Source organism: Adiantum capillus-veneris, chromosome 23 (genome assembly GCF_014529385.1).
Source record: "Adiantum capillus-veneris isolate H3 chromosome 23, ASM1452938v2, whole genome shotgun sequence".
In the NCBI taxonomy this organism is placed as follows: Eukaryota; Viridiplantae; Streptophyta; class Polypodiopsida; order Polypodiales; family Pteridaceae; genus Adiantum; species Adiantum capillus-veneris.
In genome coordinates this window covers 57,347,611-57,372,698 of record NC_140953.1, presented here as the reverse complement: position 1 = coordinate 57,372,698, position 25,088 = coordinate 57,347,611, and the positions used below count along the sequence as shown (strand labels likewise).

At 44.5% G+C, this 25,088-nt stretch overlaps 1 protein-coding gene across 1 annotated transcript in view; it reads left to right on the top strand.

Moving 5' to 3' along the window:
• Positions 1–3,438: 3,438 nt before the first annotated feature.
• Positions 3,439–25,088, top strand: part of ATCES1 (Alkaline phytoceramidase (aPHC)) — a 72,784-nt gene continuing 51,134 nt past the window's right edge. Inside the window, exon 1 of the mRNA XM_086496581.1 lies at positions 3,439–3,638. The gene's annotated coding sequence lies outside the window, so the exon portion shown is untranslated. The remainder of the gene's footprint in view (positions 3,639–25,088) is intronic.

Sequence of the window (25,088 nt, the reverse complement as noted above, 5' to 3'; positions counted from 1 at the left end):
TGTTCTTTTGTGTATGAGTCTAAAAACAACACACACACACACACACACACACACACACACACACACACACACAAAATACCTCTTGGGTGCATATTGTAGTGTTGTTGAGACTTCGTAACTTGTGAAAACAAGCCATAAGGAAGAAGTATGAGAGCTAGTTCATGTTTTAATGTTAGACACGTGTCCCTTTAACGTGTCTTCAAAATAATGAAAGACTACAAGAAATCATATCATTTTTGGAAGGATGTGGTCTTCACTTTAAGATCTACCTCCCAAGGTTTTATTCACTTTTTAGCCTGCTTAAAAAGGCCCTAGAAAACAATGGATTAAGGAGTGCATTCATAGGAATTTGATCTCATGATGTGAAATATTGACTCAATGAAAGTTTCTTCAATATTTTTAATTTGTGAAAGAGTCTTTTCATTTAAGACCTCATAAAGGTCGATTTTATATGTTTTATTATTTTCTATGCTTATTAGATCTACCTTTTCTTATGAAAGCATTAAAATAATCTTTCATTTTTTGTCAATGTAATTATTTTTGGGATAAATATATAACTCACAGCTAGTGAGTATTGACAAAAAGATATTTCTTTTATTTTAGTTTGCCGATGGGTTCTTTTATTTTATACTCTTTTAATTTGATTTTGTTTTAAGATGCCAATGTACGCCTTTCACCTTGTCGTTTAAGTGGGGCCCTTCGTAACATATAAGGCATTTGTGATTATGTGTGTATAATGGACGATATAATTTTAAATAACATGTAATTGTAGACACTCATTTAGCTAAACCTTCTCCCCTTAACTCTCATCCCCCTTAACTTCAATAGGCCTTTGTGACTCCTACCTTGTTTGCATTTTCTTTGGTATACCCTAAACATTTTTCTAAATAAACACACTTATGCCACTTCAAAGAGGAAATTCAATTTTCTAAGCATTACTTTGTAGTTTTATACATTTCCCAAATTTACAATGAGCGTTTTATTACTTCTCCCTTTGCTTAAATCTACGTATTCAAAACTTTAAAAGAAAATTGTAAGTTAACAAGTGATAGAATCACGAGGCCTGCGAGCGCCACTAGATGGGCATAACTAAAAGGCCTACTTCAAGTTTGGACAGAGATTTCGCGATGACTCTCCCTGCACCGCTCTCAACCTCCCTCACCCTAGCTCTTTGGGCTGCCTGCACACGTGCCATGCCGATGACTCTCCCAACACCTTATGCTTCATGGAAGGAACCTCACCCCCCGAGAAAACTTTATGAGAGGAACCCTGTCAAGAAGATTCACAAAGTTTAGCAAGCACACAAAATTGATCACAAGGCAACGAGTAGAGAGCCTAAGCACTTACACAACGTTTCCCAATGGGTCATCAAACCTCATATCATCCTTGTCAAACAGCTTGATAAGAACCTCAATCACCTCGTTATTGATATTGAAGCAAAAATGCTCATTCCACACTGGGTCAACCGTACCTGCACTTCCAAAGAGTGAATTAGCTCCAAACTGAGTCCAATCCAGATTATACACATGGCAAATCACACATACAATCGAGAATGCAGCTCCTCTGGATTTCTTGGTGGAAGTAAATGACGGCATATGCATCAGATTTCCATGTCCACATGAAGGAGAACGAATTCATTAACCAAAAGAAAGCCACACATTCCCTGAAAACTCCACTCTAGATGGGCAAAATCATGAAACAGTGGACATTCATAAAAGTCTTAATAAGGTACATATAGTCTTATACCAAAAGAATCAGAGTCCAGTAAACCATGAGCTTCAATGAGATGGACATCTTAGCTGCCATGATGAACCTGCATAAAGGCACATTCCATCATGGAACCCCACCAATAGATCAAGGCTGTTTCAAAGATCGAATCTTGCTCTAAAAATTTAAAGAAGCAGCACATGTAGCATACCTTAGGGAAAAATTTCAGGCCCACCTCAAGTTCCCCCTCAAACTTGCCATTGGGGCGTTGAATTTTGTAAGTGCAAGGAGCTATTTGCCTCTCAACAAAAAGCTTGATCAGTGGAATGCTGCAAGATTCTAACAAAAATTGAAGGAGTAGGGAGCTGCTAAGAACACTCCCACTCTCTGTTGCCTGCTATGACCCCACCCTGCGCATTTAGAGCTTGCCATGCCCCCACGTGGAGAGAGAGAGAGAGAGAGAGAGAGAGAGAGAGAGAGAGAGAGAGAGAGAGAGAGAGAGAGAGAGGTTGCACTGCCCGATTCATCTTCTCCCTTGCCCCATTCGCTCTCTACCACAACAATGCAGCTCGTCACACATGGGCAAAAGCAGATTTGCTTTGTGTTTCATCATTGCCTCTACAAACTTTTCTCCCTAATGAGTGCTTATTACCTCGTTGAACCAATGACAACTTAAAAGCTTATTTTTCCATGATTCTCTTTTGTCTTTGTGATGAGTATCTCCTCCGCTCCAACCAATCAAAACAATAAAAAATTTTACGTTTAAAAAAAATTCATTTTTTCGTTTTCACTAACAAAAAGGGAACACATCACTATGGCCTTAGCCCTTTGGGCAGGCCAACAATTCCCAATGTGCTGTTTGTGTAACTTTTACTCTCATTAATTGAACCTCTTTCTAGAAAAAAAAATAAAAATAAAAATTGTATGTTAAGGTACACTTTAAGGGGCTTATATGTTTTAACATGCCTACTTGATTTTTACCTCGATTTTATGGCGGCTCAACCCTCTTTTTGAGCTCCATAGACTTTGAATTGCACGCCCCTCTACTTTCCATCATGACAAATATCTTTACACACAATGACATGGAGCAACCTTGTTGTATAAAAAGCCTATCATTACATATCCTTACCACTATCTTGTGGCCCTACAAAATGCGATGGTAAAGCATTGAACTCTTGGATGAAAAAGGATAGACAACACTATGGCACTACCCTTTAGGCAAAGAGAGAGAGAGAGAGAGAGCCAATGATTTTTACATGCTCAATTGTAGAGATGAAAAAACACTTTGCAGCTAGCAACCACTTCTTATGGAAAGGTGAAGCTACATATTTAAATAAACATGTTATAACACATACCACGAGCTAGAACACTGAATGCTTAAAATCTAGTGAGATTTGACTTACATCGCAGAGAGCTCTCACATGGCCCTGTTGCCTATCACAAAGGAAAAGCGACCCTATAAAGCTTAACTTTGACATAGGCACTTTGTGTTTTAAGGGTCCGATTGCCTCGGCAATGGTCACTTGCGAGCCCTTTTTGTCTTAGCCCATTATTGTCATTGGTGAGAACGCTCCTAAAAGCAGCAATCAAACTAAGATCAGCTGAAAGACGGTGGTAAGCCTAATAAAAACGACATGCTATTGATGTGCGTTAAGCGTGACTACTCAAATTTCTAAAACCCTTAAGGCTTAGCTAAGGGTTTAACGCTAATGAAAAGTGGCTGAATTGCAATGGTGCGCAAAGGTTGACGTGTCGAGCTCAAAAATGCTCCGGGTATTATAAGCTTTGCTTTTTGAACACAAGGTTTGCAAGTTTTATTCTCACTGCGATTCAAGAGCTCACAGAGCTCGACTCGCGAGCATCGAGGGTAACTGCACCGACGAAGATCTGTCGATCCGGCGCCCGTAATCCCAACCCTAACCCTACTGCAGGTATTATGAGAGAGAGAGAGAGAGAGAGAGAGAGAGAGAGAGAGAGAGAGAGAGAGAGAGAGAGAGAGATTTTTCTTGTAAAAAGGTCAATTTTGGCAAATCTTATGCGCGAAGATATTCATGTCACGGAGCATGTGGCCATTGCATCAACTCTAGATCTTGTACACTGTTTACCATGCTTTAGTCATACAGTTATACTTGTAGTTCAAAAGCATTTTGAGTATATACATCAGGGAGGCACATAACAAGGCAAACGGTTAAGTTTTCTTGCTGGTAAGTGATGGTGTCCTCGACCAGAATGGCCAAGAACTCCATACACGCCTACTTGGTTTTATACCTATTTTTAGTGTTGGCTCTGTTTTTGAAATTCATTTCAGAGTGAAACCGTGGGTCATGGAACACAAGGTATATAGACAATGGTGATGGGTAATTGCGCCAAGGTAGGTGGCCATGGCTGTGTGTAGAGTCCTTTCTGTCAAAGTAGGCAGCGGAAGTTGCACAGCGCTGACACTAAGCGGGGAGAGGGCAGTTATACACACATGAAGGCAACACCGAAGGTGAAGACCCCTTACAAGCGAATGTGGGTGATGAAGCATTGCCTAGAGAGAGAAAACGTGAGCAATCACATCCTACACACACATTGCCTAGAGAGAAAAAACCTCGAGTGATCACAATACACACACACATTGTATACCTTAGTGATGAAGCATTGCCTAGGGAGAGAAAACCTGAGTGATCACATCACACACACACACACACACACACACACACACCCACCTATATGAATTCAAGATAAGCTCAGATTTACCTTTAAAATGAAAGTGCAGGGTATAGACTCATGGTAATCGTCCACAAGGCAATATAACCATTAGCTCCATCATGCAAAGTATTCACTAAATACTATGACATGCCCGACACATGAGCACACACGCGCATGCACACATACACATGAGCATATGTCAACACAAAGATGTGTGTACTGAGTTTCTATGATATCTCTGGAGATGTAGGAAAGACTCAGCCAAAATGAAGTTTAGCATTAAAAGAAACAGTAAAATTGAAAAATTAGTACAAAATACAGTAGTTGGAATATGCAGGAAAGAAGATAGAAAGAATTGAACACAATATCAACTGGTCGTAACTCAGACAAAAACTTATGTGAAGTTTGCATGTCCGTTATACCACAAAAAATTTACTTATTTGAATCCAAGATCACGAGCTCAATCATGCATAGTATTGACAAATACTGTGACATCTCCATTAACGTTGTTAGTGCCCAATGTGGGTGTCAAACTAGGTACCAATACATGCTCATACAATTTTACAAACCCACATTGTAACCGGCAAGTCATTGACAAGGCGATGAGACAAAATAACACTACCACAAATTGAATTGAAACAGTATAATATTTGAACTTGAAAGAAAACTGAACAGTGGAGACAAGACATAGTGGGGTGGAGTTCACTTACATGCACATGCACTGGCCCCTAAGGTAGGGGGCCATAGTGACAAAAACCTGTTTCGTTGGCCTGAAACCTTAAACTTGAAACTTGCAATATATTTCGATGAAACCTGGCGAAATGCAAAGTCTTTTGAAAAAAAGTTGTTAAAGTTTGTGTTTTTTTATGTATACTATCTAATTCGGATTTTAGTGATGCTTTTGGTGTGCGTTGTGAATCAATCCTCTCTCTCTCTCTCACTCACCCACACAAACAATCAAAAGTTGTCTTTCAAGTTTTGTTTCAAGAATCATCAGCACCTCTCACTATCTTTATCACAAGCCTACTTCAGCCTTCTGTTGTTTTGTTTCTTATTTTAGCTTTGCTCTACTTCATAGTTTAATTGTGAACAAAGTGACAGTGATGTGGTACCACCCATACCAAGTGTCACAAGCTGGTGACATGACACCACCCTTGGGGGTTAGGGCCCTTAAAACCCACATGACAACATGTGACCGAGAACTGACAAACCCTAAAACGGCGAAAGTGCTGATGTGGCAAGGTTGTACGAATGAAGCGAAAATTGCGGACTGCTGACGTGGCATGTACAAACTGCCACGAAATGTTTTTGGTGCCAGTTTTTGGCAAGACAGTTTTTGGATAGCAGAGCTTTCTATAGCAATGCTTTTCAAGGCCAAGGGTCTTTAAAAATGTAAAGGGGGGTTCTCTTCAAGCATTCAAGATTGTAGGAAGCGGAACATAGTCCCTTTTGTTGTTCCTTGTTGAAGCAATATAAAGAAAGGGGTACCAAGGTTTTGGGGCCAGAGTGGAGTGGAATTTAGCCACTTGTGTCTCTCGCGTTGTCGGAAAGTGTGCCGTCTACCTGGGAAGGTGCGAAACCTTCGGCTATGAGAGTTTGTGATGAGAATCACAAACACTTTGTGAAAAAGTGTTTATGGAAAATCACCAACCCTCTTCCTAAAGATGGTTCAAACTCTAAGAACGTTCGTGACAAAACAATCACAAACCCTCTCTCCTATTGTGCCTGGAATTTGCTTGTTTTTGGAAGCGAATTTGTGATGAAAGGATCACCTATTCACGTCCAACCCGTATTGACTCTATGGTTGGGAGGTGTGGCTGATGTCCGCTCACTACGTGTGAGTTTGGCTTGTGTCATGTCATTTGTGCAGGATGGATCCGGTGAGGGACTAACATTGGTATCAGAGCCTCCTTCCTGCTCGTATGCACGACATGGTGACGTGCACAAAACCACTAGAGCTCATGGGGCCGTGATGGAGCTCATGAGTCTGACAGGCTCTCTCAACTCTCGTATAGAGTGGTATGGGACGCTACTAGCGAGAAGAGGGCAAGGGGAACACATGCTAGCCGGTGGTTGGAGTTTTGCGAGTTCTCTTTTTGTTTCTCGTAAATTCTTGTGTGTGGAATGTTGATTTGCGAGTGGCAGTCACATGGATGCTAGACATGTCTTTACTCTTACCTCTCCATTGCCATATTTTGCATGAGGGTGTCCTCGAGAGCTGTTACTCCAAGGACATGGCAACCTCTATGTATGCATTTGGTGAGAGGAATTTGTTGATTTTAAAGCGTGCCTTACAATGGTGTAAACGGGAGGAATTTTTTTTGGTCTTATGCGTAGAAAGCCACTTTGGACACACCGAATAAATCATCTGTATGTAATGGACATTGTGTGTTGGGTGGTTGTTCTATACAAGTAGTAAAATAGGAGTTGTGAGGGTTGCTTTGATGCTCCTATGGGAACTCGTACCTCGTACGTTGCTGCTGATCTGCCATGAATGGTAAGTCTAGTATGGTGTGAAGCTGTTGGCGCGCAAGCCACTACCTAGCAGAAGGCTGCAGGCGAGCTAACAATGTTGCTCTCGCACAGTAGGCAGAGGGGGTGGCAGCCCAGGGCGGTGCGCAGAGGGGGCGGCAGGTCTAGGGCTGTGCGCAGAGGAGGTGGCAAGCCCAGGGAGGCAAGAAGGTGGCAACCAAAGGACGAACTTGGAACGGTTTGCTCCGGATTGTTATCCGAGAGGGTGGCAAGAATTCGGGTACGCACAGGGCGGCGCTTTGAGGCGGCTTCATCATTTACATCACGCTAAGCTTTTTTTGTGACCACCCTTTTTTTATTAGGTTACCGAACCATCTAGTGTGAACCTATCACAAACTGATGACGTGGCAGCTATCAAGTTGTTCCAACTTATGGACAACTGCCGAGGGGCCAAAGGGACACTTAGGCCTTAATAAATCGTAGAACCTGCTAACGTGGTTACTATATGGACGGCCTCGATTCTCGCTGACTACTTTACGGAATGCCGCAAAACGCGCTAACTGTTGACGTGGCAGAACTGTATGGAATTTCACCAGCTGCGTTGATTGCTTTTTGATGGCAGCTTTTGGGTCAAGTTGCTTTTGAGTTTACTGCTTTTGGCATCCCTTGTATCGATAAATAAGTCCCAAGGGTCTCACTTCTCAGAGCATCTGGACGTAGAGTCTGAGAGCAAGCACCCGCGAGAGTTGTACTGTACGGAATTTCACCAGCTGTGCTGATTGCTTTTTGCTGGCAGCTTTGCTTTTGAGTTAACTGCTTTTGGGGCTTTGCTTTTGGCATCCCTTGTTTCAACGAATAACCCAAGGGTCTCACTTCTCAGAGCATGTGAACACAAAGTCTAAGAGCGAGCACCTGTGGGAGTTGTACTTTGCTTAAAACATAAAATGAAATACCGAAAGGGGCGCTAGTCTTTGGGGGCCAATCTCTCTTGGCACAGAACTACGCCGGGTTGTGTCGACTCTTTTTTTGTGAAGTATTTGAAGTGAATCTCTATTGTGTCGCGATAGAATCTAGACTTGGGGTGTCCAAGTTTGTTATAGTGGTATTAGAGCACGACCGATTTCTCTTCTATCGGGAAATCAGATCCTTCTCGCGACACTTATGTGGTCCAGATCCAAATCAATTAGCTTCTGGACAAGAAGAAGCCATCGAAGAAGAAATTGAAGAAGCGCCATTAAGGGGACTGACTACCTGTAACAAACTTCTCACATGTCAAAGCCCTAAAGAATGGAGCCAACTTGCAGATGCTGGCCGAGGGGCCTAAACCCTAAGAAGAACAAGTAACAGAAGAAGAAGTCCTACCAACTTATGGGGACCCCGTCCGAAGGGGCTCCAAGTGACATAAAGGATTAAAATAAAGTAGGATCCACACACACAGGAAAAATTGATGACGTGGCAGATTTTCGAAAATTGTGCTGGCATGATGGCGTGGCAGGCTATACGGATTTTCACGTTTTGCGCTGGCTGATGACGTGGCAGTTGTACAGATTTTCGTAAATTACGTTGACAGCTTTTGGCATTGCTTTTTGGACCAGAAGTTTTTGAGTTTCGAAGGCTTTTCATTGTAACTGCTTTTCAGGCCAAGGGCCTTTAAATATGAGGTTAGGGCTCATTCTCTGGCATGCTTCCTGGAGAAGGTGCAGAGTCTGGAGTACCGGCTTGTACTGTGTTGATGCAATATAAAAAGATACCGAAAGGGGCGTCAAGGTTTGGGGCCAATACTCTGTGGGGTGGAATTCCGCCACTCCGTGTCACTTGTCGTCTCTCTCTTTGAGTTCAGTTGTTAATGAAGTGCTAAAAGTCTGTTCAGTCTGTTCTTTTTTATTGGCATGTGGTGCCCGTCTTGTGACAGTGGTATCAGAGCATCAGGCGTGTGCTTTTCTGAAAGCATACCGGTCCTACAAAAGAGCAGACATAGCAATTTGGAATCTTATTTGAGGTATCTCGGCCCTCCAACCTGGACTTAATAGCCACTCCCACCCTTACTTCATCGCGCATCGGGCGCGCTCCCGTCTTCACTGCTCATGTCTTACAGGGCATAAGCCAATTAAGATCACTTGCAAGAGAAGGATCCAAATTTGTTTCAAGTCACTGTTTTTCTCAGAAGCAGTGCCATGTAGATGTTGATGTCTACAGCTACCAAGCAGCATACTCCAAGTACTTGGCAAGCTTTCAAGATTTTTTGTTTAATCGTAAGTTATATGGTTTCTGACATCTTCCTTCGGAGTGCAACTTCTGGCAGAGTGGGGTATCCTGAATTGCTTGCCATGGAAACGTAGTAGATTATAACTTGAAATTTCTCGACATCTCTCAGTAGATGTCTCTTCATGAGCAGATGACCTTGGAGGTCCAGTGCGATTGCTATCTTGGGACTACCATCGCTGTCAAAGAAACATTGTTTGTCCAAGAGCTGATGGATCATGCTGTGCTCGGCTACGACCCTATGGAATGAACCTAACCCTAATTTTGGTGCAAGTTTCAGGATGGAAAGTCAGCCAACTTTGCGAGCTCGACTGATGTTGAGATTGCTTTTTAAGTTTGACTTCTGTTTGATCTTGTTTGGAATCTGTTTGAAATGGATGGTATTTGTTTTGAACCTGTCTTGGTATCGATTTGAATTGTTTGACTCTAGGTTGATACTGGTTTCAAGGATTGGTGATTTTACTCCCGGGTAGAGAAGTGAGAAATACTGTTTTGGTATTGTTTGAACCTCGAAACGACGTAGGCCGATGCCTGGGGAGCGTTTCGTTGTATGCTAGAAAACGTCCGAACAACGCAAGCCGATGCCTGGGGAGCGTTTCATTGTATGCTAGAAAACCTCCGAACGACGTAGGCCGATGCCTGGGAGCGTTCGGTTGTATGCTTGAACCTCCAAGCGACGCAGACTACGGTCTGGGGAGCGTTTGGTTGTACAGTCCTTTGAGCTCATGGCCCGGACCTTTTTAGGTTATTTGCGGGGGGAGTGACGAAGTAGTCGTTGAGTAGCTTCATACCGCAGATCGTTTGTCTTGCGGGAGTGCTCAACGACGCTGTTTGTTGTGTCTTGTAACTTGCATATGTAGGCATTTGTGTTGCATTGTGCTGTGCCAACTACTGAATATTCCTAATTGGATGAGATTGCCTGGGTATGTAATTTTAGTGCATTAAGACACCCGTGGAAGATCAATACGGTCTAGGTGTGATGGCTAATTTTACTACGCCGGAATATCAAGAGTTCCGATCTGGACGAAAGGAGAAGCTAACTCCTTGATCAAAAGAGCAGAAAGGAGAAGCTAACTCCTTGATCAAAATAGCCGAAAGGAGAAGCTAACTCTTTGATCAAAAGAGCCGAAAGGAGAAGCTAACTCCTTAACAAAAAGAGCAAACTAATTGTGCCTCGGAATGTCCCTCGGAAATTTTTGAGCTAACTTGAGTTGTTTTGCAGATATGCTGTAATCGTGGACGATTACTATCTTTCAAGAAGGGGAGATGTAACAAACTGTTGACGTGTCAAAGCCCTAGAGAATGGAGCCAACTTGCAGATGCTAGCCGAGGGGCCTAAACCCTAAGAAGAACAAGTAACAGTGTCACGTGACACATCCAACCCTATGTGTCCGTGGACAAGCTACAACATGATCAAGGTTCAGTCAGTCTAGATTAGAAGTGATCTGGCACTTTTGTGAGTCTATTCGTAGACCGTGCATGCCCAGATGCTTAGTGTAGATGCATATCCTCTGGTTGTACACAGCATGATCATAAGCATTCCCATCAGAATCCATTAGAATCAGTTAAGGGAATTTTCCAATGCATTTAGCCTATTTTACCTATTTTTGACATTTTTCACTTACTATTTTTTAGTAACTTTTGTTGGAAAGTAGGTAGGGCAAATTGAGTAAGTTTGTATATAAGCAAACCTAGACTAGCACTAAATGGCAGAAGAGGCAACAGGAGCTAAGCTCAGCAGGCAACGTCTCAACAAGAACTTGGTGGTCTCCCCTCCAAGCAAAGGACTCAGCACCTTTGCGTTTCCATCAAGGTGGTCATCGCGATACCTCCCAGATCCTAGCGTTTTGCATCAGCCTTGCCATCGCCAGAAGACCCGAGTGCATAGCGTTTTTGCATCAGCAACCATCGCCAGCAGAAGACCTTCCCTAGCTTTTTGGAAACTTAGCATACCTAGCGTTTTTGACAAACATCAGCCTGGCGTTTTTCCCCATGCCTAGCGTTTTTGAAGAGCTACAACTGCAGCGTTTTTCAGCAATGAATTACTTGTAGATTCAGCCCTAAAGAAGTAGGAGATTCAACCCGGTAAGAACCTCAGGTTTCAGCCTTAATGAACCTTAGTTTTCAGCCCTAAACCTGCAGATTTTCAGCGACAAGAACCCTCAGAAACAACCCCCCAAATCAGCGTTTTTGGATTGTAGCAGATTTCAGCCCATAGTGTTTTTGGACAGCAGTAGAAAGATTGCAGATTTCAGCCCTAGTGTTGGTCTCGTCGTTACTGTCGTCATCGTCGACATAGCCTAGACTTGCATCAGTCACATGCATTCCATTTGTACCAAATCTTGCCGACGAGAGTGGGGCCTTCGGAGGAGGGTTTTGCGTCTCTGGTGTCGTATCTCTCTTCTCTCTCTATCTCTCAGTCTCATACACTTGCACGCACAGTGTCCATTCACTTTGTTTGTGATCATAGCATTCTCTCATTAAGAATGGAAGGCTCTACCTTCCATAAGAACAAAAGGAACCTTGAGCACAGTTCGGAGCACCCATCTTGAGCAAAGCGCAAACATTCATTCCGCTGCACCTAACATTGGTATCAGAGCTTTGGCAGTGTTTTGTATCACTCAAGGAAAGAACCACAAGAATCACAAGAATTTTTTTTTGCTTGTTGCGGTCGCATGAACCCAAGTTAGCTTGGGCGTGTCGATTCCTAATCGTGTTTTTTGAAGAGTGATAGGAATCCCAAGAAAGAAGGGCTTGTCCAGCCTCCCCTCGTGTCTCTTTTCACTCATTGAGAGCGGACTGTGCACTTAGCGGCCGGCCAATCGACGTGAGGTGGGAAAAAGCAACCTTGGTGTGAGCGCAAGGCCGCCAAGGGGTGTGCGCGCAGAAAGGAGTAGAACTCGGGTGAAGAGAAGATCCTTCTCAAACACAGTTTGCAAGCGAAAGAAAAGCTCAAGAACCTCAAGAACCTCAAGACCCTCAAGAACTTCAAGAACCCAAGACCCAAGTCCCTCGTGGACTTGAGAACCAAAGATCATAGTGCATGGTCATCACCCGAAGCGGAATGGATACTTCGCATATAGGTGGTGAGCATGAGAGAGGCGACGGAGAGTTTTCCCCACCAAGAGATTTTTCCGACCCTCCCCCTTCGCCCATTATGCCACAAAGTGGACCAAATCCTATGGAGCCAATGGTCAAGTCGATGATGGACATGATGGCCAAACAAGAAGAGAGTCGCATTAACATGATGGCCAAACAAGAAGAGAGTCGCATTAACATGATGGTCAAACAAGAAGAGACTCGCATTGCTTTGGAACGCGAACGCGACGAACGAAAAGAAAGAAAAGAACAAAGAAAGGAGGAAGTGGCAGCACGAAGCGCAGCCTTGGAGGCCGAGCGTGAAGCTCAAAGAGTGGCCTTGGAGGCTGAGCGTGAAGCTCAAAGAGTGGCCTTGGAGATCGAGCGTGAGGCTCAAAGAGAACTACGCACTCAAGAATTGATTCGACAAGTACTTGCCTCAAAGTTCGAACCAGCCAAAGATCGTGGGAGTTCCTCAAGTGGTGCAAGCCACGCTGCGGATTCCAACCATCCAGTCACAGAGAAGTTGACTTTCAGCAAGTATGATGGTAAGATTGATGCTACGGTTATTCATTCTTGGTTGTATCAATTTAATGCTTATTTTGCGACAACTAAGAAGACAGGAAATAGCAAAGTTTTGACGGCAGTCATGTAGCTTGCCGATGATGCCATTAATTGGTACCACGCATGGCAAGAGGCACAGTTAGCCGCGCACCTAGAGGAAGCCGACGAATTTACGCACATTTTTTTCAATTGGGTTGATTTCCAAGACAAGCTCAAGGCGCGGTTTATGCCACCTCAGTACCTCGCACTATTGAAGGACGATTGGCGCGCTCTCAAGCAAAATGGTATGCCGGTTATGTCTTTTTCTAATCGCGTTTTGCAGCTAGGTACCCAATTACGCAAGTCGGATGATGAATGCAAAGAGGCATTCCTTTTTGGGTTAGATGACTATATCAAGTTTGATGTAGAAGTCTTCGACCCAATCGATCTCAACAAGGCGGTAGCGATTGCTCTCGCAGAAGATGAAGCACAACAAGGGAAAGCCTAAGGAGAACAAGACTTCCACAAGTACCTCACAGACTTCTCAGAACCCTCAGAACGGTAAGAACGGTAAGAATGGTAACTCTTCTAACCAATCTTCCAATAGTCTAAAAGAATTCTTCCAATGAACCTAAGGGTAAGGCTAACACAATTACTAAACCTAAGCTTACTCCAGATGAAAAGGTAGCACAAGGAATAGTAGGAGGATACATCACATCGGGAGAGCAAAGCACTTATTCTAAGGAAGGTCGTCGTTTTCATTGTCACATTAAGGGTACATAAAAAGAACATGTCCTAAGCTTGAATTGAATGAATTTAAAGAATCCACAGAACCCACTTCCTCTATCAATGCAATTAATGATAACATAAGTGTGTCCCAAGTTTCTCTTGACCCTCCTATTGATGATTCTCTCATTAAATGTTATGGTCAGGTGTCGGGGTAGCGTTTTGTCATATTGTTTGACCCAGGTAGTATGCATGATGTGATCAGTCCCTCTCTTGTTGAGAGAGCCCGCCTAGAAGTTAGTCAGAAATCTCCTCTCAAGGTCTCTAGCTTTGTTCCCGGTATGGACTCTCTCATCACGCAGGAGTGTCTTGGTGTGTTGTTTACAATTCAACAAAAAGCTGCCTTCACTAGAAGATTTGTTGTCTCTCCTCTCTCAAGATGTGATATGATTTTGGGCATTCGATGGTTTCGTGATCTTAACCCTCTCGTTGATTGGGAGGCTAACACTCTCACTCTCCATGCCAAGAGTGATTCTTCCATTGTCATTTGTGGAGAGAACATTGTTCATTCTCCATCTCTCATTGCTAATATGCAGGACAAGATTGAACGGATTCAGAAGAAGGAGACTCTCTCAGTCTCTTCTTCTCCAAAGCAAGACACACATGATTTGCATGATGTTAAGCATGATGAGTTGAATGACAATGACAAGCATGATGATTTACATGATCAAGATGTGATTTCTCATGAGCATGATGATTTGCACATAGTTACAGGGGATGGGCGGGACGGGTCTTAGGGCCGGGAGACGGCCGTAACCGGGTCGGGAACGGAAGGGAACGCTGGGGGACGGACGGAAATCGGGCCAGACGGGCGGGTCGCAGGGGGGACCTGCCGGGGTCGGACGGAACAGATTCAAATTTTTGCCCGTTTTTGACCGTTTGCAACGGATTTGTGCAGCCCCAACTGCCATATTTTTGGAGCCTTGGCCCTTGGGAGGCTATAAAAGGCTTCCTTGGGCCTCTTAATACTCATAGTCTCAATGCTCATTCCATTTCCCTCAAGCTCAAGGCTCAAGCTACTCAAGTCTCAATCATCAATGCTTTCCTCTCTACTCAATGCTCATTGCTCAAGCTTGAAGCATGACCATTGACTACTCTACACTCTAGTCTCCACTCTCAAGTCTCTTCCTCTTCTACCCACTTTGAAGCTCTCCTTTACTCTCTCTCCACACAAGCTCTCCTCTAACTCTTCTAACTTCTAAGCTCTACTCTCTCGAGTCTCTCCACCATCATGTCATCTCAAGCCAACTCCACTTCTCAAGCTGCTTCTTCTCGAAGGAGGCCCGCCGTGCAAACGTGGTCGTGGTGGGATGAAGTCGACTTTAGCTCGCGTGGCAAAGGTGGCAGTGCAAGACCATGGACGTGCAAGCTATGTTCATACAAGAGATCGGGTGGTTCAAACAAAGTGCGAGTCCATCTTCTTTATGAACCCGGTCACGAGGTGAAGTTTTGCCCTCATGTAGCTCACGAGAAGAGGTTGGATCTTCTTGAGAAGCTCACGGTGTATGAGGTTGCGGAAGCGGCTAAGAGGGGCCGTTTTGTTGCCGTTGATCCCTCCGCCACGGCGACACCGCGAGAGCAAAGGGAAGCCAACCTTGACGACATCTCTCGAACCTTCAAGAGCCATGGATCTACACCGTCCTCTTCCGTTCCGCATCTCCAAACCACTCTCAACGAAAATTGGAATCCTAAATTGAAGGAAGAGGTGGATAGGTCGGTTGCCCGATTCTTCTTCCACGACCACATTGCCTTCCATGCTTCGCGGTGAGTTTCCCTTGACATATGCACATTGCAATCTTCCATTTTGTATTCATAATGGGTTATAACTTCTCGACTCTCGACTCTCCATACTAACACAACATGCTCTATTTTGTGTGGATAGGTCTCCATACTTTCGAACCATGGTTACGAAAATAGGGGAATATGGTTCCTCTTATGTGCCACCTTCATCGGAGAGGCTTCGCACCACCCTCCTTGACAAAGAGAAGCTTGCCGTGGAGCAAGCGGCCCAAGCAACAAAGGATTTGTGGGAGACCAATGGCGTCTCTCTTTTTGTAGATGGATGGAGCGACACCCGCAAGCGGTCCATCCACGGGGTGGTGGCCTACTCTCGGGGGGAGATGTACTTTGTGGAGTCACATGATGCATCCGATAGTGGCAAGGTCGCCGAGATGCTTGCTGCGGAGTGGACAAGCACCATAGAGATCACCGGCCCGGAGAATGTCCTTTGTATGGTTGCAGATGGAGAGGCGTCAAATAGGGCAGCCGGAGCTATCATTGAGGGCATGTATCCCAGCATCCATGTCACATTTTGCATGGCGCATTGCCTCAATAACCTCCTCAAGGACATAGGGAACTTGTCATGGATTTCACCACCATTGGTGACGCCTCTCGAATTGTCTCCTTTGTGCTCAACCGTCAAAAAGTGCGCCATGAATTCTCAAAGAGGAGCCACTTGTCCTTGCTCAAATATTCAGAGACAAGATTTGCATTTAATTGGCTTATGCTAGGCCGCTTGTCTACATGTGGCGGAGCTTTACGGGGCCTCTTTCTTAGTGATGAGTTCCAGGCCATGCCGGAGTCTACATCAGCAGTAGGATTGAAATGCCGAGAATGGGCCGACGACGCCACTTGGTGGGAGGAGGTGAAGACTCTTGACGCCATGGTCAAGCCTATTCTACACCTACTTCGAGTGGTGGATGGCTTGCAGCCATGCATTGGCAAAGTCTACGAAGCCATGGATCGGATGATAGAGGCACTTGAGAAGCTTGTGCCTGACCCTGTTCAGTATGCGGAGATTCATGGCTTGTGTGAGTCGAGGTGGAATGGATACTACTCTCCACTTCATGCGGCAGCTTATGTGGTTGACCCTGAGTTTCAAGGAAGGCGTCGAGAGACTGGCAAGGAGGTGAGCAAAGGATGGCGGCTTGCATTGGAGCGCCTTGAGCCTAGCAGTGACATTAGGCGCAAGATTAATGACGAGCTACTCAACTACAGGCAAAAGAAGGGCTCCTATGGATGTGTAGATGCACAGCTTGATCGCAACAAGATTGGCTCGGTTTTGTGGTGGGAGGACTATGGAGGAGATGGCCCACATTTGCAGCGCTTGGTTGTTCGTGTCCTTAGCCAAGCATGTACCACTAGTTGCTTGGAGCAACTATGGAGTGTGTACAGCTACATTGCCTCTAAGAAGAGGAATCGTCTTGGGGTTCAGAGGGCCAATGATTTGGTGTTTGTGAGCGCTAACTTTCGCATGCTTGCCAAGAGCGTCACACACAAGGCAGATCCTTTCACTGAGTGGGAGATGGCACAAGAGAATCCATCTATGGCCGATACTCTTTTGGAGGAGCTAGAGGAGGATTTCGAGCCTCAATGCGAGCCTCCCGAGCCCTCATACGTCGCTGACGACCTCGACTACGACGACGATGTGGAGATTCAGCAGGCGAGCACTTCTTGAGTTTGATGATCATTGATCACTCGACTCTCGAGTCTAGACTCTTGAGTCTACGACTCTACCGACTACATAGCCCTTTGTACTTTTTGTTATCCTTGAGGCCTCAGGCTTGTCCTAAGTCCTTTAGGCTTTTTGACTCTTGAGCCCTTGTGGCATGCACTTCTCATTTTGTATCCATCGATCATTGATGTTTTATAATTTATTAGCACATTTCAGCGTATATGACTCGTGTTCTTTGGTCTATTTAGTGTAAATTTATGGTCAAAGTGATGCTCTATGTGTGTGGCATGTGTGTAGGTCAAAAAATGCCAAAAAAACTCTTTTTTTTTTTTGCCGTTCCGACCTTCGTCCCCGTTTCCTTACTTTTTCCGTCCCGACCCCGACCCGCCGTCCCATGTAACTATGGATTTGCATGATCAAGATGTGATTTCTCACAAGCATGATGATTTGCATGAAGATGATGTGATTGTTCACAAGGATGATGTGTTAGTGGATGCTTTTTCTAGCGAAGCTAACCTCGTTGTAGATTCGATCAATCACGAAGAACCGATCTTGGCTTTCGAGTGAAGGTCCAAAGAACCCCCACAGGACACTCAGGAAGAAACGATCTTGGCTCTCGAGCCTAGGTCCAAAGAACCCTCACAGGAAGCATTATGTGTTCGCATGATTGATACGCACGCATTGTATGAGTGTTTCATTCGTGATCGTTTCCTGTATTTGAGTCAGCGTCTTTGTGTGATCCCTTTTCCTAGACATGACATATTGTACGTTGAGCACGTTTCACTCATGGATGAGCACGGATGTATGCGGATTGTTCATGAAAAGCTGAAAAGTATGCATTCAAGGATGCCACATTCCATGTCTCTTCCTTGGCACGACACAGTTGTAGAAAGAGCACATGAAAGTATGAACACAAGCATAGGCATTTCCATTGTGAATTGCCACAGTTGATTGCTTTCGATCATAAGAGAGAGATTCGATCTCATTGTTTGCGTGTATGTGGTGAACGGTTTAGCACTCCCTCTATTTGTTCATCTACATTGTATGCACAGCCTTTGAGGAAGACAAGATTTTTTCCACTCACTTTACATGGAATAGGTATGTTCATGGTTTTGTGTTGGAAACGGTTTCAGGAATTTTCAGCCATGGAGATTCTTGAAGAAGAAAGAAGTACGACTCTCGACGAAGTTGAAGCATTGGAAGTAGCTACAGAAGACTTTGTCGCTTTTGGCGCGGCCCAAAGAAGCAAGCGTTACAGACCTTTATGAAGTTCAAGTACCGCACGACCCACACATCAGAGTGGGCCGGCGAAGAGCCCCTTCCAAGATTCCGGATGCTATTGGCGATCTCCCTCGACGCCATATAGTTCGGTACCAGTATCTTTCGGCGCGGCCGAAAGAAGCAAGCGTTGCAGACCTTTATGAAGTTCAAGTACCGCACGACCCACACATCAGAGTGGGCCGGCGAAGAGTCTCTTCCAGGATTCCGGATGCTATTGGCGATCTCCCTCGGCGCCATATAGTTCGGTACCAGTACCTCACTCTGAAAAGGTGGAGATGTCACGTGACACATCCAACCCTATGTGTCCGTGGACAAGCTACAGCATGATCAAGGTTCAGTCAGTCCAGTCAGTCTAGATTAGAAGTGATCTGGCACTTTTGTGAATCTATTCGTAGACCGTGCATGCCCAGATGCTTAGTGTAGATGCATATCCTCTGGTTGCACACAGCATGATCATAAGCATTCCCATCAGAATCCATTAGAATCAGTTAAGGGAATTTTTCAGTGCATTTAGCCTATTTTACCTATTTTTGACATTTTTCACTTATTATTTTTAAGTGACTTTTGTTGGAAAGTAGGTAGGGCAAATTGAGTAAGTTTGTATATAAGCAAACCTAGTCTAGCACTAAATGGCAGAAAAGGCAACAGGAGCTAAGCTCAGCAGGCAACTTCTCAACAAGAACTTGGTGGTCTCCCCTCCAAGCAAAGAACTCAGCACCTTGGCGTTTCCATCAAGGTGGTCATCGCGATACCTCCCAGATCCTAGCGTTTTGCATCAGCCTTGCCATCGCCAGAAGACCCGAGTGCATAGCGTTTTTGCATCAGCAACCATTGCCAGCAGAAGATGTCACCAGGAGGTGTATTTTTCCTGTTGCCTTTCGTAAATAAGTACTAGATATTTTTATTTATTTTTATTTTTACTTGTTTTCCTCGGAACCCTTGAAAAGGTGCAAGTGGACATTGCATGGCCAGTTTGAAACGGTTGCGGCCGAATAGGTTTCTCATAGCGGGAGTCTGGGTCGGTCAGTCTGGGATTGGTCGAGCCAGTTAGCACTGAATTCTGATGAGTATGGAAGCCTGTGTGAGCCAAATGAAGTCTGGGCCACTCGGAAAGTCACTTATAACTATATATGTCAGTGGGAACTAGAGAATTAACTCAAAAGGGGCAAACTGGACACATGGCGACTCCAGGCAGTTTTGCCACTTCCAGCATGAAGAGGGGGCGCCCAATTTGAGAGAGGAGGCTGAATTTTACACTAAGTGACCTACAGTGTGTGTGTGAGTAGTGGGTGCAGGTCTATAGCTTTAATCGAAAGCTTGCCTTCTCCTCTGTCTCATGTAGCGCGATGATTTGCTCTCGTGCATCTCTCTCCTCCCTTTGGCACATATGGTAATGCCCCACTAGTTGGGCTACTCAGATGAACATGTACAGTTCTGGGGGTTTATGTGCGTTTGCCGAGGCAAGAGCCTTCTAAACAGGAACCGGATTAGCTAATTGCTAACCCCCCACATGTACGCATAGTTCCATCGTGAAAGATTGCGAGTTCAGAGAGTTTTCTCGCGTGAAAACTCGTCCAATTCACAGGGGAACTGTCCCATTGCGTGCGGGAGCCCTTGGGACACGCGTAGGCGTGTTCGCTCCGCTAAAAACGATCCGAAACAGCGAATTACAGCCTGATGTGTTTTTCTGCAGGCTTAGGGTTTCCTACCTAAACTGCAAGGGCAATGTTGCAGCAAAGCCTTCTGAGCCTCCCACAAAGAAGCCCTCCACTAAAGAAGGTGATACGTCCAAGAAGCAGTGTAAGTCTTCTTCGGGACGAGGACAAGGACAAAAAAGGCATTTTTTTGGCAAAACTTTTGAAGAAAGGAAAGCTCTTAGGGAGGCCAAGAAATGCTACATTTGTGAACAGGAAGGACATTTTGCAAATGAATGCCCACAGTAGAAGTGACAGGATAAGGATGACAAGTTAGACCATAAAGGGAAGAAGCCAAAGCCAAGTGCAGGACTTGTTCCAGATTTGGTTGGAGACCAGCCAAACACAGACGCCACGGAGTTGTGCAGAGCTTGGGGCAAAGTTAGAGACCAGACAGTGCTGGTTTTCTTTGATCCAGGAGCCCGTGCAAATTTCATATCACCAGAATTGGCATCAAAGTTGGGCATTCGTGCAGAGGAGATGGGTATGACAGGGGAAGCAAATTTGGCATGCCCAGGTCATTCAGAGCCTGTTACTCCCATTTTGGGGAAGCTTCGTTTGCATATTCAGAGTTATGTGGATGCGGAAGAATTTCATATTATGCCACTTGAGGGCTGTCATGTGTTACTGGGTATCCCATGGTGTTACAGGTTGCATGCTATGGTGGATACTTACAACAAAAAGATTACCCTTGTACATAGAGGAAAGACTCATGTTCTTGATGTAAAGCTTAAAGGCGAGTCTGTTCCAGTTGTTTCTGCTTCTGCTATTTCATCTGTAATAAAGAATCATCTTTTTGCGTACTTGATCTTTGCAAAAGAAGTACCTCAAGTTGTATCTAATTTGTCTACCTTAGATAAAGACAGGTCAACTTTTTTGAGTGGTTTCAGTGTTTGTTTTTCGGACTCTTTGCCAGGGGAGTTACCTCCTGAGAGACCTGAGGATCATACTATAGATCTTGTGCCAGGTTCTAGTCCACTGAATAGACCACCATACAAGGTTAGTGCAGCCCAGCAGAAAGAGATTATGAGTCAGGTCAACGAGCTTTTATAGAAGGGGCTGATTCAGCCCAGTTCATCCCCTTTTTGTTCGCCTGTACTCTTAGTGCAGAAGAAGGATGGTTCATGGCGCATGTGCATTGACTATCGCGCCTTGAATAAGAATACCATCAAGAACAGGTTCCCCATACCGAGGATAGATGACATTCTTGATCGGCTCGAGGGAGCGTCATTGTTTACAAGAATAGACCTAAAGAGTGGGTATCATCAGATACGCATTAGGCCAGAAGATGTCCATAAGACTGCGTTCAGGACAACATTTGGTCTCTATGAGTTTCTTGTTATGCCATTTGGTCTCACAAATGCTCTTGCCACGTTTAATAGAATGATGGACATAATTTTTAGACCACATAGAAACCTCGTGGGTACCTTCTTTGATGACATGATTGTCTACTCGAAGTCTGAAGAGGAGCATAGGGATCACTTGACTGCAGTTTTCAATGAGTTACGTAACAACAGGCTACTCATTAATGCGAAGAAAAGTGAATTCTTTTTGCAAGAGATTCACTTCCTTGGGCACATTGTTTCAAAGGATGGGGTATGCATGGATCCTGCTAAAGTGGAAGCAATTAGGTCATGGCCAGACCTGAAGTCCGTACATGACATCGAAGCTTTCTAGGATTATGTTCCTACTACAGGAGGTTCATCCGAAATTTTGCTGAGATTGCTTCTCCACTCCATGCACTGCAAGGAAAAGGAGTTACTTTCAAGTGGACTGCCAAGGAAATTTTAGCGTTCAAACACTTGAAAGGGAAGCTGACTTCAGATCCGGTAATTATTTTGCCGGATCTTTCCAAACCTTTTGTGGTTCAATGTGATGCGTGTGGCCATAGTCTTGGTGCAGTTCTAATGCAGAATGGCCGAGTAGTCGCATATGAGAGCAGAATTCTTTTGAAGACTGAAAGAAACTTGCAAGTCTATGAGAAAGAATTGCTGGCAGTAATTCATGCTCTCACTAGTTGGAAACACTATCTGCTAGGGGCTGATTTTGTTGTCCAAACGGATCATCAAACCTTGCGAGATTTTCTTACACAGACGAAGTTGTCTGAGAAGCACATGCGATGGGCAAACATCTTGTCAATGTTCCATTTTCAGATTGTGCATGTGCAAGGGAAAAAGAACGTGGTGGCTGATGCGTTGTCACGAAAGCCCCAAATTTCAGCAGTGTCAATTCCGTACCATTGTGAACTAGACGAAATGAAGACACAATATGCTGAAGATTCAGATTTTGCAAGGATCTATGACCAGCTTATTGATGGGCAACATCATGAGCACTATATGCTTAAGAATGACTTTCTCATGATGCATGGAAAGTTATGCGTTACTAAACAGTTATGGCCAAAGATTTTGATGGAAAGTCACGCTCCACCTTATGCTGGGCATCGTGGAATTGATGCGACAATGAAAGGGGTTGAGGCATTCTTCTATTGGTCAACTTTGCGTCAAGATGTTGACACATTTGTAAGATCATGCTTAGTATGCCAAAAAGTCAAATTTGACAGACAAAAGCAATCGGGATTGTTATAGCCATTGCCGATCCCTGATAGGCCATGGGAAAGCATAGCAATGGACTTTATCTTTGATCTTCCAAGAACACAAACAGGCAATGATGGGATCATTTGTAGGTTCAGTAAACAGGCCCATTTCATTCCTGTGAGGAAGAAAATAAAGCTAGAACACATGATCAAGATATTTATGAGCAATATCTTTAAATACCACGGGATGCCTTAGTCAATTTTTAGTGATAGGGATCCACGTATGACGAGTCTTTTCTGGAAGGCATTGTTTTGAGAACATGGGCACTACGCTAAAGTTCTCTTCTTCGTTTCATCCGCAAACTGATGGACAGTCAGAAGAGGCAAAGTCTACTGTTCTGGACCTGCTCAAATGTTATGTGTCAGAGCACAAGGCAACTTGGGAACACCATCTTCCATTGGTTGAATATACTTACAATAACACTGTGCACACGTCAACAGGTAAGGCACCATTTGAGATAGTGGAAGGAGGGAAGAAAGTCCCGCCCATTTTGCAGACTAAGGACAAGATATGGATGAAACATACAGGAAGATAAAGATTGCTCTTGAGAAGACTCAGGCTAAGCACAAGAAAGCTGTTGATCGTCACCGTCGTGAACTTGTATTTTTACTTGGTGATTGGGTGCTTTTGCGCTTTGAAAAGGCCAAGTTAAGGAAAAGGAAAGGCAAGGAACGCTTGTTTCCTAAGCTCAGTATGCGATATTACGGTCCTTTTCAGATTTCAGAAAAGATCAGCGATGTAGCTTACAGGTTAAAGCTACCAGAAGGCTGGAAAATACATAATGCTTTTCATGTCAGCCTTCTAAGACCCTTTGTTGGTGATGTGCCAGAGAATATGCTTGATGAGGAACAACCCGAAGTGGAACAATTGGATGAAATCCTTGTTTCTGAACAAATATTGGCACATAAAGAAAGAAAGGTTAGAGGAAAGGTTGCAAGACGCTATTTGGTGAAGTTCAAGAACTATCCATCGTTGGATGCCAAATGGATGGAAGAGTCTAAATTGCTTGATTCACCTCAGCTATTGCAATTGTATCTTGAAGCCTTTCAGATGGAACCCACAGTGACTTGATGTAGCCTTTTTGGAGCAAGGCAAGAGCATGGTTCATGATGCTCAAGAGAGTAGTTAAGCAATTGTATCTACTCTTTTCATACAGAATTTAGCTAGAGAAGTTTGTGCTTCAGAGTACACTAGAAGGCTTCTATGCTTGATATATGTGTCGTAGCCAGGTTGGTGGGATTGTTTAATCGTCCAACGCTACATTTCCGGAAGCATGTATATCTTGGATTCCCATCATAGAATATATGTGATATCAGGATATATCTGCATGTATTATTGGCATGCAAGCGAGGTCGCTTGCCGTATTTCAAGGGTGGGGTGTGTCACCAGGAGGTGTATTTTTCTTGTTGCCTTCCGTAAATAAGTACTAGATATTTTTATTTTTACTTGTTTTCCCTGGAACCCTTGAAAAGGTGCAAGTGGACATTGCATGGCCAGTGTGAAACGGCTGCAGCCGAATAGGTTTCTCACAACGGGAGTCTGGGTCGGTCAGTCTGGGACTGGTCGGGCCAGTTAGCATTGAATTCTGACGAGTATGGAAGCCTGTGTGCTCCAAATGAAGTCTGGGCCACTCGGAAAGTCACTTATAACTTTATAAGTCAGTGGGAACTAGAGAATTAACTCAAAAGAGGCAAACTGGACACACGGCGGCTCCAGGCAGTTTTGCCACTTCCAGCATGAAGAGGGGGTGCCCAATTTGAGAGAGGAGGCTGAATTTTACACTAAGTGACCTACAGTGTGTGTGTGAGTAGTGGGTGCAGGTCTACAGCTTTAATGGAAAGCTTGCCTTCTCCTCTGTCTCATGTAGCGCGATGATTTGCTCTCGTGCATCTCTCTCCTCCCTTTGGCACATATGGTAATGCCCCACTAGTTGGGTCTACTCAGATGAACATGTACAGTTCTGGGGGTTTATGCACGTTTGCCAAGGCAAGAGCCTTCTGAACAGGAACCGGATTAGCTAATTGCTAATCCCCCATAGGTACGCACAATTCCATCGCGAAAGATTGCAAGTTCGGAGAGTTTTCTCACGTGAAAACTCTTCCAATTCACAGGGGAACTGTCCCATTGTGTGCGGGAGCCCTTGGGACACGCGTAGGCGTGTTCGCTCCGCTAAAAACGATCCGAAACAGCGAATTACAGCCTGCTGTGTTTTTCTGCAGGTTTGGGGTTTCGCACCTAAACTGCAAGGGAACACCCGGGGAGCCTCGTGAGAGCCTTGGGATGCGTGTACATGCTTTTGGGCTCCCGGCAATGAAAAACAGGGAATTACAGCCCGCTGAATTTCTGTGACAGCTCACCAAAAAGCTTCCAGATAGCGAGGGAATCCATCCTAGACAGGTGCTTTTGACCTACAGGGGTTTTTGCGTCGTTATGGTGTCGAAATCAGGTCGAAAACCTGCGTTTTCAGCCCTCGCAAGGTTTGGACAGCTTTGTGAAAGCTTGTGCTAAGTGGTCGGATCGTCTACC